The sequence below is a fragment of the Prunus persica genome, chromosome G8 (genome assembly GCF_000346465.2).
Source record: "Prunus persica cultivar Lovell chromosome G8, Prunus_persica_NCBIv2, whole genome shotgun sequence".
NCBI lineage: Eukaryota > Viridiplantae > Streptophyta > Magnoliopsida > Rosales > Rosaceae > Prunus > Prunus persica.
This window is the reverse complement of record NC_034016.1, coordinates 4,263,993-4,278,747: the sequence shown is the minus strand read 5'-3', so window position 1 is coordinate 4,278,747 and position 14,755 is coordinate 4,263,993.

The following is a 14,755-nucleotide window of genomic DNA, read 5'->3' as shown; positions in this document are numbered from 1 at the left end:
AGCCTTGCACTTTCTATTTCAAACATTATAGTTTGGATGGAAGACCGACCTGAATGGTTGTCTCTCATTCTTACTGATGATGTTATGCTTGCTTCTTAATGCAATGTTATGATCTGGTTCTTAAAAAATAAAAATAAAATAAAAAAATCAATGCCCTTTCTATAGTCTATTCTTTATTGTTGCAGGATTGAATTTTTTCTTTTAAAAACTTGTGTTATGGTTTGGCCCCCCACACATACAATTCTAGCTCCGTTCTTGATCTCAGCCACAGTAATCATCTTCAACTAGACTATCCTAATCTAATTAACCTAGCGCTTGATGAATTACATGTGCAATTACAAAGTCATCAAGGGAAGCTAAAAACCTTAACTAAACAAAACCTAACAACATTAAATCATACAAACCACGCTAGTTTATAGCTTCATTGACTAATTTTCAATAAACATTAAACATTAAACAAATACATATTAAATGTGACCAAAAAATACATATTGTCAAAATTAAAATATGTTCAACAACATAATTAAAATGTACATATTCAAGTTGTGGCTTGCAATCCTTTGCGAGAATTGATATTTTTTTGTTATTGCTTCTAAATCAATAAGCAATTTTTTCAATATAGACAATCATATAATTCACTAGAAACTCGTTCACCTCTTGTTGTCAAGACTGTTTTAACAAGTGGGTGAGTTAGGGGCTAAGGACTTTACTTTCACTACTACAAAAAAGCAAAAAGACGACGGTAAATCACCGTCGTGTATTCGGTTTTTCAATGGTCGTGGAATCCACCGTCATCTTTTCCCTCATAAACCACGACGCTAAATCACCGTCGTTGTTACAATATACAACGTCATCAACAAATACAAAACGACGTCTGTGTACTGCAAAAAGATCTAAAAAAGCAGTCGAGGATGAGAATAGACGACCAACTCTCTAAACAAACCGTCGTTAAAAAGGAAAAATATGACACATATTAACAGAACATGGCACATACAACGACGAAAATTAAAATAAGACGCCGTTAAATATCATTTTCACGACAATAAAAAATATGTCGTCTTTAAATACATTAGAAGACGACGTTATTGATACCTACTACGTCGCCTATATAAAAATAACCGTCGTAAAATATATTTTCCACTTCGATTTTTCTATAAAAGATGACGTGGAAATAGTTGTCAGTGTCATTATTTACGACGTATGTATTTATAGAGTAGACGTTGAACAACGAAACAACGTCGGTTACAAATATATGAGAGTCGTATTACAAAATTTATACGTCCTATTTTCTGAAACAAACAACGACGATAAATATTAGACGTTGTTAAATAAAACAACGTCGAAAATAAATAAAAACAGACGTGTTTAGTCTGCTAAAGTTCTAAAAAATAGTCGAGGATGAGAATAGACGACCAACTCAAACAAATCACCGTCGTTAAAAAGGAAAAATATGACACATATTAAAACAACAAGGCCGCAAGATAGACATACAACGACGACAACTAAAACACTACGCCGTCAAATATAATTTTCACGACAAGAAAAAATATGACGTCTTTAAATACATGAGAAGACGACGTTATTGAAATATACTACGTCTCTTATTTACAAACAACCGTCGTGAAATAAATTTTCCACTTCGATTTTTCTAAAAAAGATGACGTGGAAATAGTTGTCAGTGTCATTATTTACGACGTATGTATTTATATAGTTGACGTTGAAATGCGATGAGAGAGCCGTATTACAAATAACGTCGTTTAATTGATATTAGACGGCGGTTATAATGAATTACCGTCGGAATTCATTTCGTTCCTCTTCGTTTATAAAAGAACTTGCGACGTGGAAAATGTATGATGACGTCGTATTTTTTAACGTTCAGATTATATATCTCGTTTTTTAGACGTCGGTATTATGGGATTGGAGTCGTGTTATTTTGAATTACATGGCGGTTCTTAATCCTTCCCCGACGTGATATCCTGAATAATTGCTTCACAATAGCGTCGTGGTTCTTCATTGTTACGTTGCTTTAAGACGTCGGTAAATATGCTGAATAACTAGTTCACAATAACGTCGTGTTTTATTTGAACGTAGAAAGTGAAGAAATCACATTACAATATCTTACAAAATTAATGTCATACACTGCCAATTACATAAGCATCATTCAATCCATATATCTTCACACCCATCTCGAATATTTTGACCGCCTAACTCACCCACCAGTTCATCAAATGTGTCAACATTTGGCATCCCTCTAGTAAATGGCTCACACTCAATTATCACATCACCTAAGACTTCATCACCAATAACATCATTATATTCTCTATTATGCATTGATAACACTACCGACCAACCACGATGCATCGGGTCGTCAACAAAAAATATTTGTTTGACTTGAGAAGCCAAAACAAATTGGTCATTCCTATGTCCAATTTTAATCTACAAGGGTAAATCCAAGTTCGTCGACTACAAGACCAGAACTATCTATCCAATCACACCTAAAGACTGGGATTGTAAACTTTTGGTAGTCAAGGTCCCAAATTTCTTGAATGACACCATAGAAACCCATATTTGAGAGAATTGGGTTTTTATCCTTGGCACTAGCAACTTGCATGGCATGTGCAAGTAAATAAACTCCACTATTTTGAGTTGTCCGCACATCATCTTGTGCCTTGATATTGAATTTAATACCTTTAATAAGATAGCTCCTATATAATGGCACTGCCATGTTTGGACCAGCTGCTAGCCACCTTAAATTTTCTGATACGCCATGATTGTCTTCCTCAAGTTCACTTTGAACTTGCAAATTAATCATATATCTTAATTCAATCTAACATAGAAATAAGAAGAAAATTAAAAGAGAAATATGTTATTCAACAACATATACCTTGAAGCGTAGCCATTGAATGAAAGTGCTATTGTGCTTATCCTGCAGCCACTTTGTTCTCTTTCTAAATTTTGGATAAGCAGTCTTGATGTGGATCATATGTTGCCTACATGACACGAAAAATTCAAGCATTACGGTCCCAAATATAGAAGATAAACATAAGAAATAATTTAAAATCAATAAGTTAAAGAATAAAACTCATACGTACTCGATATAAGGTAGGACTTCCTCCGTATTCTCCAAGACATATAGATGTGCTTGATTCAACAGGTCCTGATCAACTACGCTCACTGTGCAACCTGATAATGGCTTTGAAAGTCCCATCTTTTGGCTTGAAGGCACTCCAACTGTACTAACATCAGATAAATGCTGAGTACAAAACTCTACCGCTTCTTCAGCTATATACCGCTCAGCAATGCAACCTTCGGGACGAGTACGATTCTGAACATACCCCTTCAGCACTTTCATATATCTTTCAAACGGATACATCCACCTAAAATATACTGGCCCACATAGACGAACTTCTCTAACAAGATGTACTACTAGATGAACCATGATATCAAAGAATGAAGGGGGAAAGTACTTCTCAAGCAAACACAGAGTAACTACTACATCTTCTTCCAACTTATCTAGCTTGGAAACATCAACAGTCTTTGCACATATAGCATTGAAGAAGAAGCACAAACGAGTTATTGCATACCTTGCAGGCTTCTCCAAAACAGAACGAATTGCCACAGGGAGCAATTGTTGCATTAAGGTATGACAATCATGTGATTTAAGGCCAAGAAGTCTTGAATCTTGTAAAGATACAAGATTTTTAATATTTGAAGAATAACCTTCAGGGACCTTCATACCATAGAAAGAATTGCAAACCTCTCTCTTCTCTGCTCTCGACAAATTCCAAGGCCCAGGAGGCAAACGAGTACGTCTTTCTCCATACTCGGGTTGCAAATCAGTTTTGACCCCCATGTTCAATAAATCTAATCGAGCAGCAATCCCATCTTTATTTTTTCCAGGGATCTTTAGCAATGTACCAATAATACTATCGCAAACATTCTTCTCAATGTGCATAACATCTAGGGCATGCCTCACAGGAAGGTATTTCCAATACTCGAGATCAAAGAATATTGATTTCTTCTTCCAACAATCTCTGTCACCATTTTCAACCATATGCAGCACTTCTTCTCCGGTTAATGGCTCGGGAGGTATGCCATATTCAGGTTTCCCATTAAAAGCTGCACGTTGCCTCCTATATGGATGATTGATTGGTAACCATTTTCTATGCCCAATGTAACAAATTTTGTGGCCATTTTTCAACCTGTGACTAGGTGTATCATTGCCGCATATTGGACAAGCTTTATATCCTTTAACAACACAACCAGATAAGTTTCCATAGGCGGGGAAATCATTAATTATCCACATTAATGCAGCTCTGAGTGTAAAGTATTCTCCATTATGTGCATCATACACTCCTCTAATCCCATCCCACAAAGATTTTAAATCATCAATCAAAGGCTCCAAGTAGACGTCTATATCATTTCCGGGTTGTTTAGGACCGGAAATCAATAAGGTTAACATCATGAACTTTCGTTTCATGCACAGCCATGGAGGGAGATTATATGTAACTAAGATAACCGGCCAACAACTATATCTGCTACTTAGAGAACTGTGGGGATTGAATCCATCAGATGAAAGAGCCAATCTCAAGTTTCTCGGCTCATTACCAAACTCAGGCCATTTATCATCAAGAAGTTTCCAAGACGGGGAATCCGCCGGATGAGACATCTGACCGTCAATTGATTTTCTAGCAGCATGCCAAGTCAAACTCTTAGCTGTCTCATGTGATTGAAACATCCTTTTAAACCTTGGAATTGGAGGAAAATACCACACCACCTTCGCTGGCACACCCTCTTTCAAGATTGAATCTTTGCCTTCCTTCCACCTTGAGATACCACAAGTAGGACAATTAGTTGAATCCTCATACTCCTTCCTATACAAGATGCAATCATTGGGGCATGCGTGCATTTTCTCATAACTCAGCCCCAATGCACACAAAGTCTTTTTAGCCTCATACATAGAGGTTGGTATTGTATTTCCTTCTGGAAGCAAATCGCCTTGAAGTATCAATAATTCTGTAAAACAGACATCACTTATCCCATGTTTTGCCTTCAAATTATACAACTTCACTAATGCCGATAACTTCGTGTACTTTCTACAACCAGGGTACACTGGTTGATCTCCATCCCCAATCACATTGGCAAACTCATACGGATCGGAACCAAAATCACCAAAATCATTATCATCCATATCAATTTCTTCAGACACAAAACTGTACTTACTATGGCCATCATCTTCTTCAACATTTCTACTAGCATTAGTAGTTGCTTCCCAAGGTTCTCCGTGAAATGTCCAATTCTTATAGCTTTGGTCAATTCCATTAAAGTATAAGTGATCCCTTATAATTCCAACCCCAAACAACTTCAAATTAACACATTTAACACATGGACAACGGATATGTGTTGTAGTTAGAAGATTTTCTACAGCAAAGTTCAAAAATGCTTCCACCCCAAACTCATATGCCTTCGATCTTCTATCCGAGTGCATCCATGACTTATCCATCTCCGACACTATAACCTATTATCTATAATAAAGTGAAAATACAGGCAATGACCATCACTATAGCAGATTATACAAAGATCTAATAGCAAGTAATACACAACAGAGACGACGGGTTTTAAACAAAAACAGACGTATTTGGCATATATAGATGACGGATTTTCAACAGACGTCGTCTAATATAAGTAATACAAACGACGGTTTATGAAAAAACCGTCGTGTATAAGTAATACAACGACGGTTTTTTCATAAACCGTCGTGTAATCGTCGTCGTATGCCTAAAAAGGCGTCGTGTCTCAGTTTATTTTCAAGAACCCAAAACCCATTAAGAACACAACATATATATGAAACCAAGCAAGAAACCAACATATACATGAAACCAAGCATGAAAACAATAAATCCATTCCCAATTCAACATAACATAAGGTGATTAAAAGATCCGACAAAATTAAAACCATTCCCAATTCAACATAACAGATAATGTAATCCATGAACCCATTAAACATAAAATCCATGAACCCATTAAACAGAAAATTCATGAACCCATACCTATAAGCACATTATTAACAGATCGCAAAGCATATACCTAAAACCCTTTAACAAAACAAGCAAGAAACCAACATATACATGAAACCAAGCATGAAAACAATAAATCCATTTCCAATTCAACATAACATAAGGTGATTAAAAGATCCGACAAAATTAAAACCATTCCCAATTCAACATAACAGATAATGTAATCCATGAACCCATTAAACATAAAATCCATGAACCCATTAAACAGAAAATTCATGAACCCATACCTATAAGCACATTATTAACAGATCGCAAAGCATATACCTAAAACCCTTTAACAAAACAAGCAAGAAACCAACATATACATGAAACCAAGCATGAAAACAATAAATCCATTTCCAATTCAACATAACATAGGGTGATTAAGAGATCCGACAAAATTAAAACCATTCCCAATTCAACATAACAGATACTGTAATCCATGAACCCATTAAACAGAAAATCCATGAACCCATTAAAGAGAAAATCCATGAACCCATACCTATAAGCACATTATTAACAGATCACAAAGCATATACCTAAAACCCTTTAACAAAACAACCTAATATCATTCAATGAATTTACAAGGGGAAGATAGGGTTTGTACTTACAGGTTGGACGAGCTCACAGATTCGACGGAGCCTGGAGAGTGCAACTTTTAATTAGAGCAGAAGTGAGAGAGCGAATGTTATGTTGCGCGAAATCTGAAAATTTTAGGGTTCAGGGTTAGAAGTATAAGAATAAGAGCCAAATGTAAAAAAATTTAGGGCGCACGAAAATTTTTAGAGCGCGCGCTCTTTAAAACGTCGAAAGAAAAACCATGGCGAAAGTTCTACAAGAACCGACGTAACCACGACGAAAACACTGAACGTAACGCCGTTTATTTTGACGTTCATTTTTCGGATTAATTTTAAATTAATTTTGAATATTTTGATATAAAGACGACTGAAAAACCACGTCGAAGTTAAGAAATTGAAAACGTTGTAAATTATAATAGACGATTTACATATTAAAATGACGTCGTTTAAAGTGGAAACCATGTCGGATATGTTACTGCACAACGTAACATATGTATTCCCCGACTCAACCACCGTCGTTAACAATTAATACCCTAAACCCTTAAAACTAAATTATATAATTTTAAAAATTAAGTTTATAAAAGGGTTTATGGTTTTACAGCCTAATATATACCCTATACTACCCAAAAATTATACTTTAAAAATAAACCCCAATAAATAACAACCCTAATCTCTAAACCCTAGACTCTAAACCCTAAACCATAAAACTAGAAGTGATTTTATGACTCATCAAAATAATTTTGTTTTGGATGGTCATTTTAAATTTTTGTTATTCAAAATGAATTTTTTCAAGGTTTAGGGGGAAGAAAATATATCAATGACTTCATAGGAGTTGACTTTGCATTTTTCTGATTTATTTTAGATTTATTTTGAATATTTTGATATAAAAATAATAAAATATTCTTATCACAACAACAAACCACGTCGGTGTTAATAAATTTTAGACGTTGTAAATTGTAATAGACGACTAAGTTGCTAAAATAACGTCGTTTAAATGAGAAACCATGGCGGATATTTAACTATCCGACGTAAAATATATATTCCACGACTTAACCGCTGTCGTTTCAAAGTACTACCCTGAACCCTTAAGAAATTGAAGACGTTGTAAACCATAAACGACTCAATTGTTCAAAGAACGTCGTCTAAATATCCTTTTACGTCGGATTTGGTTAAAACGAAACAACAAAAAACGACGGCTTTTGACTTTATTACGTCGTTGGAAAAGTATTACACGTCGGTTACGCAATTTGTATGTTTGTTTTTTTTTTTTAATTTAAGAAAACCTCAACAAATTTTTACATTATATATTATAAACAAAATTTGTACATTATACATAAATATCAAGTGTTCAATAATTCCCCTATTCCAGGTGAAGGCAAACAAACTCTGACCATTCATTCCGGACTTCATCAATTGCTTCTTGGGGGTATGGCGCTTCCTGTTTTTCCTTGGCATACTGCATAAACAATGACTATTAGGGTTTATAAATAAAAAGAAATTCAATCGCAGACGACGATATTTTTCATAACCGACGTACTATATCTATTCAACGACGGTAATTTTACATGGCCGTCGTTGATAATACAAAAAACGACGTAAAATGTATGAAGGTAATTTCTTCTTACCTTCTTCTCAAACCCCAAGGAAGGATCCATGATGATGTCCCTCATGAAGCGCATCACATAATACCCGCATTCGACATTGCTGGGTTGCTTTGGTGTGCCTGACAGAGTTTTCCAAATGACTGCCTTACGGCCTGGTCTGGCTATGTGAGAATTATACATTTTTATAGCACTGTTCACAATGTTTTTGGCCTCTTCATCGACCACACGATTTCCTGGCAGAGGATCCAGAAAATAGACGGTTTCTCTCTTAGCTCTTACAATCAGCAAGATCCAATGACGGCTGCACAAAATTAATATAAAAACGACGGTTATTTACAATAACGACGTGTTATAATATTTCACACGACGAAATAAAGTAGCAGTCGACGACATTTTACATTTATCACGACGATAAATAACTACCGACGTGGTTAGTAGTTTCAAACGACTCAATAAAATAAAACACCGACGTGGTTAATTTATACGCTGTAATTTATTGAAAATCATAAAAACAAAATCCTGTTAAGGAGACTAACCCTGGATTGTAAGGCATCAGGAAAATCTGTTCACCGTCAGTCTTCTGAAGTCGAGCTGCTAGTAGGCGTGATCTGTCAGCTATTGTGCCAGAGCTGGCACTAACTGTAGCAGGGTCGATAAGGCCAACCATATTGCACATATTTGCTCTTTTCAAAACATCGTGCAAGTGCCTAAATATATAAAATAATATAAACAAGTCAGCACAAAAAAACACACGACGGTTATGTATAACAAAACGACGTATTATAAAATTTCACACGACGTACTAAAATAGACAACGACGTTATAATATATTTATCACGACGGTAAATACTAACGACGTGGTTAGTTAGTTAAGACGACGCAATAAATAAACCAACGACGTATTATTTTAGAATGACAAACCTCATATATACAAAAAAACACGACGGTTATGTATAACAAAACGACGTATTATAAAATTGCACACGACGTACTGAAATAGACAACGACGTTATGATATACTAACGACGTGGTTAGTTGGTTAAGACGACGCAATAAATACGCCAACGACGTATTATTTTAGAATGACAAACCTCATATATACAGCAATGACAGTGGCTCCTATTTCTTCCATGCCTGCAAATTGTGTAATATCTTCAGGCAGGAGGAAGGTATCGCGCTCTAGACCAAACACCTCCTTATCAATTGTAAAGTGCAGGGTCTTATCCTGAGGCACGAGTGTCGTTTCCACATAACGACAAAGGGAGTTTAAAGAAGATGGCGCCTCCATATTTGAATAATCAACAACTTTAATAACCTGTTTAAAGAAATAAAAAAAAATGACGTGGTAATTCAATAAAAACGACGGTTTAAGGAATAAAACGTCGTCTGAAAACAATTTAAACGTCGTCTGAAGAAACCGTCGTGGTGAATAATTTATTACGTCTTAAACAAAATTCCCCGTCTAAGTTGTAAACAAACGACGGTTCAAAGAAAAATATCGACGTCTGGAATTTTGAAAAACAAATAAAAAAGGCAAAGTTATGTGAACATACCTGGTTGTCATCTTCTTTCTCCTTTTCATCATGTTTTTCTTCTGTCTTCCCTTCATCTATTACGTCGGGAATGACTAACTCCGTCGACTAAAAACCACAAAGTTTTAAAATAACAACGTTTAATGGCGTGTAAAACAAGTAAACTAAATACGACGTGGTATTGAAATACAAACGACGGTTTATGTTTAAAATCGTCGTGGTATGTATTTCAAACGATGGTTTTATTAATAATAACGACGTCTAATGGTTTTTAAAAAAACAGAGAATTCAAAGTTCAGATATGTTACCTTTCCTTCCTGATGTTTCCCATTTTTGGCAGTATCATCCTCAAAATGCTGGGATCTCACATCACCTCCAGAGCAGCTTGCTTTGTCAGACATTGGATTTTTGGGACTTTGGCTAATTCTGGGTTTAAGCATGCTTGGATCAAAATTGGGAATTAATTGGGAAAGCTGACTCAGGAAATGCTCCCTCTCAGCCTCTACCAATTGTTTCGTTCTGGCCTTCATCCTTAAAGCCTCTTCCCTTGCCTTAGCCTCCATCTTTTTAGTCTCTTCTTGAAGGAGAACTCTTAAACTGTCCTTCAAACGGTCGTCAAAGCTCACTCTCTGTGGTTTGGGTAAATTGAAATATTGCCTTGGTGAGATCCCAGCACCTACTCCTCTGACTCTGCCTGGATGCTCGGGGCCCAAAGCCATGGTCAACACATCATTGCTGCCAGAAACAGTGACTTTGCCTTCCGAGACTTGTTTTTGCATTCATCCTAAAACAAAGATATATAAAAAAGTAAGAACAAAAAACACACGATGGTTATTTATATACAAACGACGTATTATATAATTTCACACGACGCAATAACATATAAATCGACGTTATTATAATTTATCACGACGGTAGTTATACCGACGTGGTTATCTTTTTAAAACGACGAAATTAATAAACCACCGACGTCTTATGCTTTATTTACAGATAACAGAGGGATGATTCAATAGTCACACCTTTAACGACGTTGTTTAAAACATTTCGACGTAGTACTTTACTACAGACGACGCGAAAATGAACCACCGACATCTTATGCTATAATTACAGAAAACAGAGTTGTGATTCCTGATTTAGACCTTTAACGACGTTTTTTAAAATATGTCGACGTGGTAATATCATTCACACGACGCAAAATATAACATAAGACGTAATAAGAATTATTCACAGTTTAATAAAAATTTAAAACAGAGTGAGTAGGCTTACAATTAATTTTGCTTTCTCTGCCACCTTTGGATCAGGGATGTTACCATGTTTGTCATGTCTAGCTCTCTTCCATAAGGTAGATCGATCAATTTCTACCCCAGGCATGGTTTCCTCCAATTGATCCTCCAAACCAGCATATCCTTTTCGAGACAATCGATGATTGTACTCGAGTTTCTCCCTAATCTGTGCATGTTGAGAATGCACAGACTCAAAATCTTTGGATAACCTTGAAGCTACAAAGGCATCCCATTGTGCTTTCTCTATGAATTTATATGTTTCAGGGGGTTGGCTTAATCTCTCCCTGTCATTGGTGTATGGAAGGATATATTGCCTCGTTAGTGTAGACTTGAAATCCTTCCATTTCTTGGCAGCAGAAGCTAACACAGAGCTCTTGCCCCCTTGACCTACCACAAAAGCAAGGTCAACTGCTTCCCAAATCTGCTCCTTTATATCCTTGGGGATTTGAGCCCATTTCATGTCCACAAGTGGAACTCTAGAGCGTGCCAACACACCAATGTAGGACTGCATCTCACTATGTGCTTGGCCAATTCCTTTCCCCCTTTTATTGTACTCAACAATTGGCCTCAGTTTCTGAAGTTTTCTCTTCACAACACGAGGCATTGTGCTCATACCTCGACCAGACTTTGAATCATCAGAGATTGTTGTCGTGCTGGTTCGTTCTGTCTCAGCAGATGATGAAGCAAACTTCATCTTCTTCGAAGGCTTCACTTGAGGAGGTACCATTCCAAGGTCCTTACCTCCATTTTTCTTGGAGCCAGAATCCTTACTTTGGTCTTGGTGAGAAACCATTTTTACAGACAAAACTGCAAGTGAAAATATTTCAGGAAAAGATTAAGAACACAAACGACAGTTATTAATAAAATACGACGTATGATATGATTTTAAACGACGCAATGAAATAATCTCAGACGTAATAAATGTTTAAAACCAAGGTAACTAAACAACGACGAAATAATTAACTATAAACGACGTGATAATTAACTATACACGACGAAATATTTATATAACGTTGTGGTATTGATGTTCACACGACGTCAGTCGTAATATACCGTCGTCTATATAAGGATCCAAAACCCTTCTTTCTTTCTCTGTGAATGTTTGATTGCAGATTTGATTTTTCTGAACCATGGTTTTTGTTTTCTAATTTGATAAAATACAAGGCCAAGAAAGAAAGTTTTGGAATCTTATATAGACGACGGTATTTTAATATGACGTCGTGGTATTAACATTCACACGACGTAAAACAATAAGATACTGTCGTCTATATTAGATACCAACCCTACTTTCTTTTTCTTTATATTTTATCAAATTAGGGAAAAACAAAAACCATTGTTCAGAGAAATCAAACCTGCAATTAAACAACCAAATAAAAAAAAGACTATAATTTTAAAAACAACTTTGTCAATTTTCAGACGACACTAGAACGACTGACGAACCGTCGTGGTCTACATATTTAACCACGTACATAAGAAGCTACCGTCGTCTTATTTAGTTGAGGTAGTTGTCTTCAAAGTTGGAAACTTTCCCTCTTTGTCTGTATATTTTATCGAACTTGGAAAGAAGTAAAATGATTTTGGCCAGAAAAAAGGTAAAAAGATTTTTCAAACAAAAAACGTATGAGCATGCAAAACAGCAACCAAAATAGTAAAAATGAAAGCTTACCTTTTGCGTGCAATGAAAGCAAGAGGAAGATTATGTTTAAGTTCAGAGACGACGAAGAAGACGAGAGGAAGACGATGAGATACTCTGACAGTGCTCTGACAAGGAAAAAAGTCTAAAAGTTTTCTCTGGGAGATTGAACTTTTTAATCGGGTTTGGAAACAGCGCATGTGTATGTCAGTTAGACGAAAAGTTGCTTACATATAAAACCATTTCAAAAAAATAATACGGCGGTTACATATAACTACGACGTATAAATTACAAAATACGACGGTACATTTAACTTCGGACGTGGTAAATAAATACGACAGTAGTGTTGTAGGTACCGTCGTAGTAAACTCAAAAATTAAAGTACATAAGTAATAACTCGCGTCATGGTAGATTATTTAACACGTCATTTTTATTAATTTACCGACGTGGATTTCTGTAATATACGTCGATCATACCGACGTTGATTTTACAATTTAAACGGCGGTTTTTTTTGTAAGGACCGCCGTTGGTTTTAAAAATTTATTCTATAAATTTGTCGCTTTCATTCATTTTCGGTTTACATTTAAGGTTCCAAGTTCTTCCTCTCTCAGTCTCTCACGTCTCAAAGACAATAATTTGGATGTCTTTCTCAAAGAGAAATTGAGCTTACTCGCATCAAATATATGTCCACAAGAAGAAGCTTGTCAACTAGCCTTCTCACTTCCTTGATCAAGCCTGATAGGACACTTAGTGCTTCTGAATACTCCTTGCTTTCCATCAAAAGAGATGCAAGCCTGGCCTCCACTCGCTGTCGAAGAAAAGTTCGCTTCTCAGGGAAATCTGAAGATCAGATGTGCCTGATCCTCTGCTTGATTTTCTTGCCTAAGAAGATCCGTCAGAGCTTCAGAAGAAGAAGATGGGTTTCAAGAATGCGATAAAGAATAGAAATGGCTTCAGATGGCCTCTAAAGCATGAGCAATCGAATCAGTAGTTGCTGGGAGATATGATGAAGACATTGTCAATGCTTTGAACTATACAAGTCCTGCAGAAAGATAAAGGACCAAACTGTTAAAGAAACTGAAACAACGGCGGTTTTCTGTTCTACCGTCGTCTTTTCTCGTCGTCTATATTAAGGTAAGATGGCGGTAGATTTATAATTACCGACGTAGATTATTTTGTTAAACGTCGTTAAGTGTACTACAACCGACGTGGATTTTATTTTTAAATTATAAATAGAGTTTTTTTTTCTCGTATTCTTTCAGTTTTAGTTTTCAATTACAAAGCGTGATAAATAAATTTTTCTTTCCCGAGAAAATTTAAAATGAGGGAAATTAATGTTCTAGAATTTGTAAACTAACACGACGCAATATTTGCAAATCTGTGTCATCTGTTAAGATTATGATGTGGAACAGAGTTCCATCTGGTAAGATTTCGTAACCCTTGGGATCTCAGACAAATCTGATTATGTCGGCGGTGTTCTATATAAACCGTCGTGGTTATTTCAATTCTTGTCATTAAGTAGATCTACCGACGTAGGATAAGAAAATCAAAGAAAAAAATTGTTAACAAAAATTCTTATTAAGACGACCGTTAAAATTAAAGGTACGACGTATAAAATGAATAAATACGACGTTAAATTTTATTGTACGATTTAAAGATAACGTCGTAGAACTATACGATAATGACGTCGATATATTTATATTTTCCGTCGTTGTAAATTAATTTAATACGGCGATATTTTGTATTTTAAAGCCGTGGATTTGTTTGTAATTATACGGCGTCTTATACGAAAACCTCGTCGTGTTATTTTATGAGTAAAAACGGCAGTTTTTATTGAAATCGTCGTCTTTACTTTCTACGTCGGTCGATTCATAACTTCTGCCGTTCTTTGTTGGCATTGATTTTACACTGCGGAAATCTGTTTCAAATAGACGTCGGTTGTTTAATTATGTACGTCGTTGTTTTTGAACAACCATTTGAATCTCCATTTTTTAGTTGTCTAAGGTTGTATTACACGACGGTGTTTTTAGATTCGTCGTCTTTTTATAAACCACGACGGTTTTCACTTAG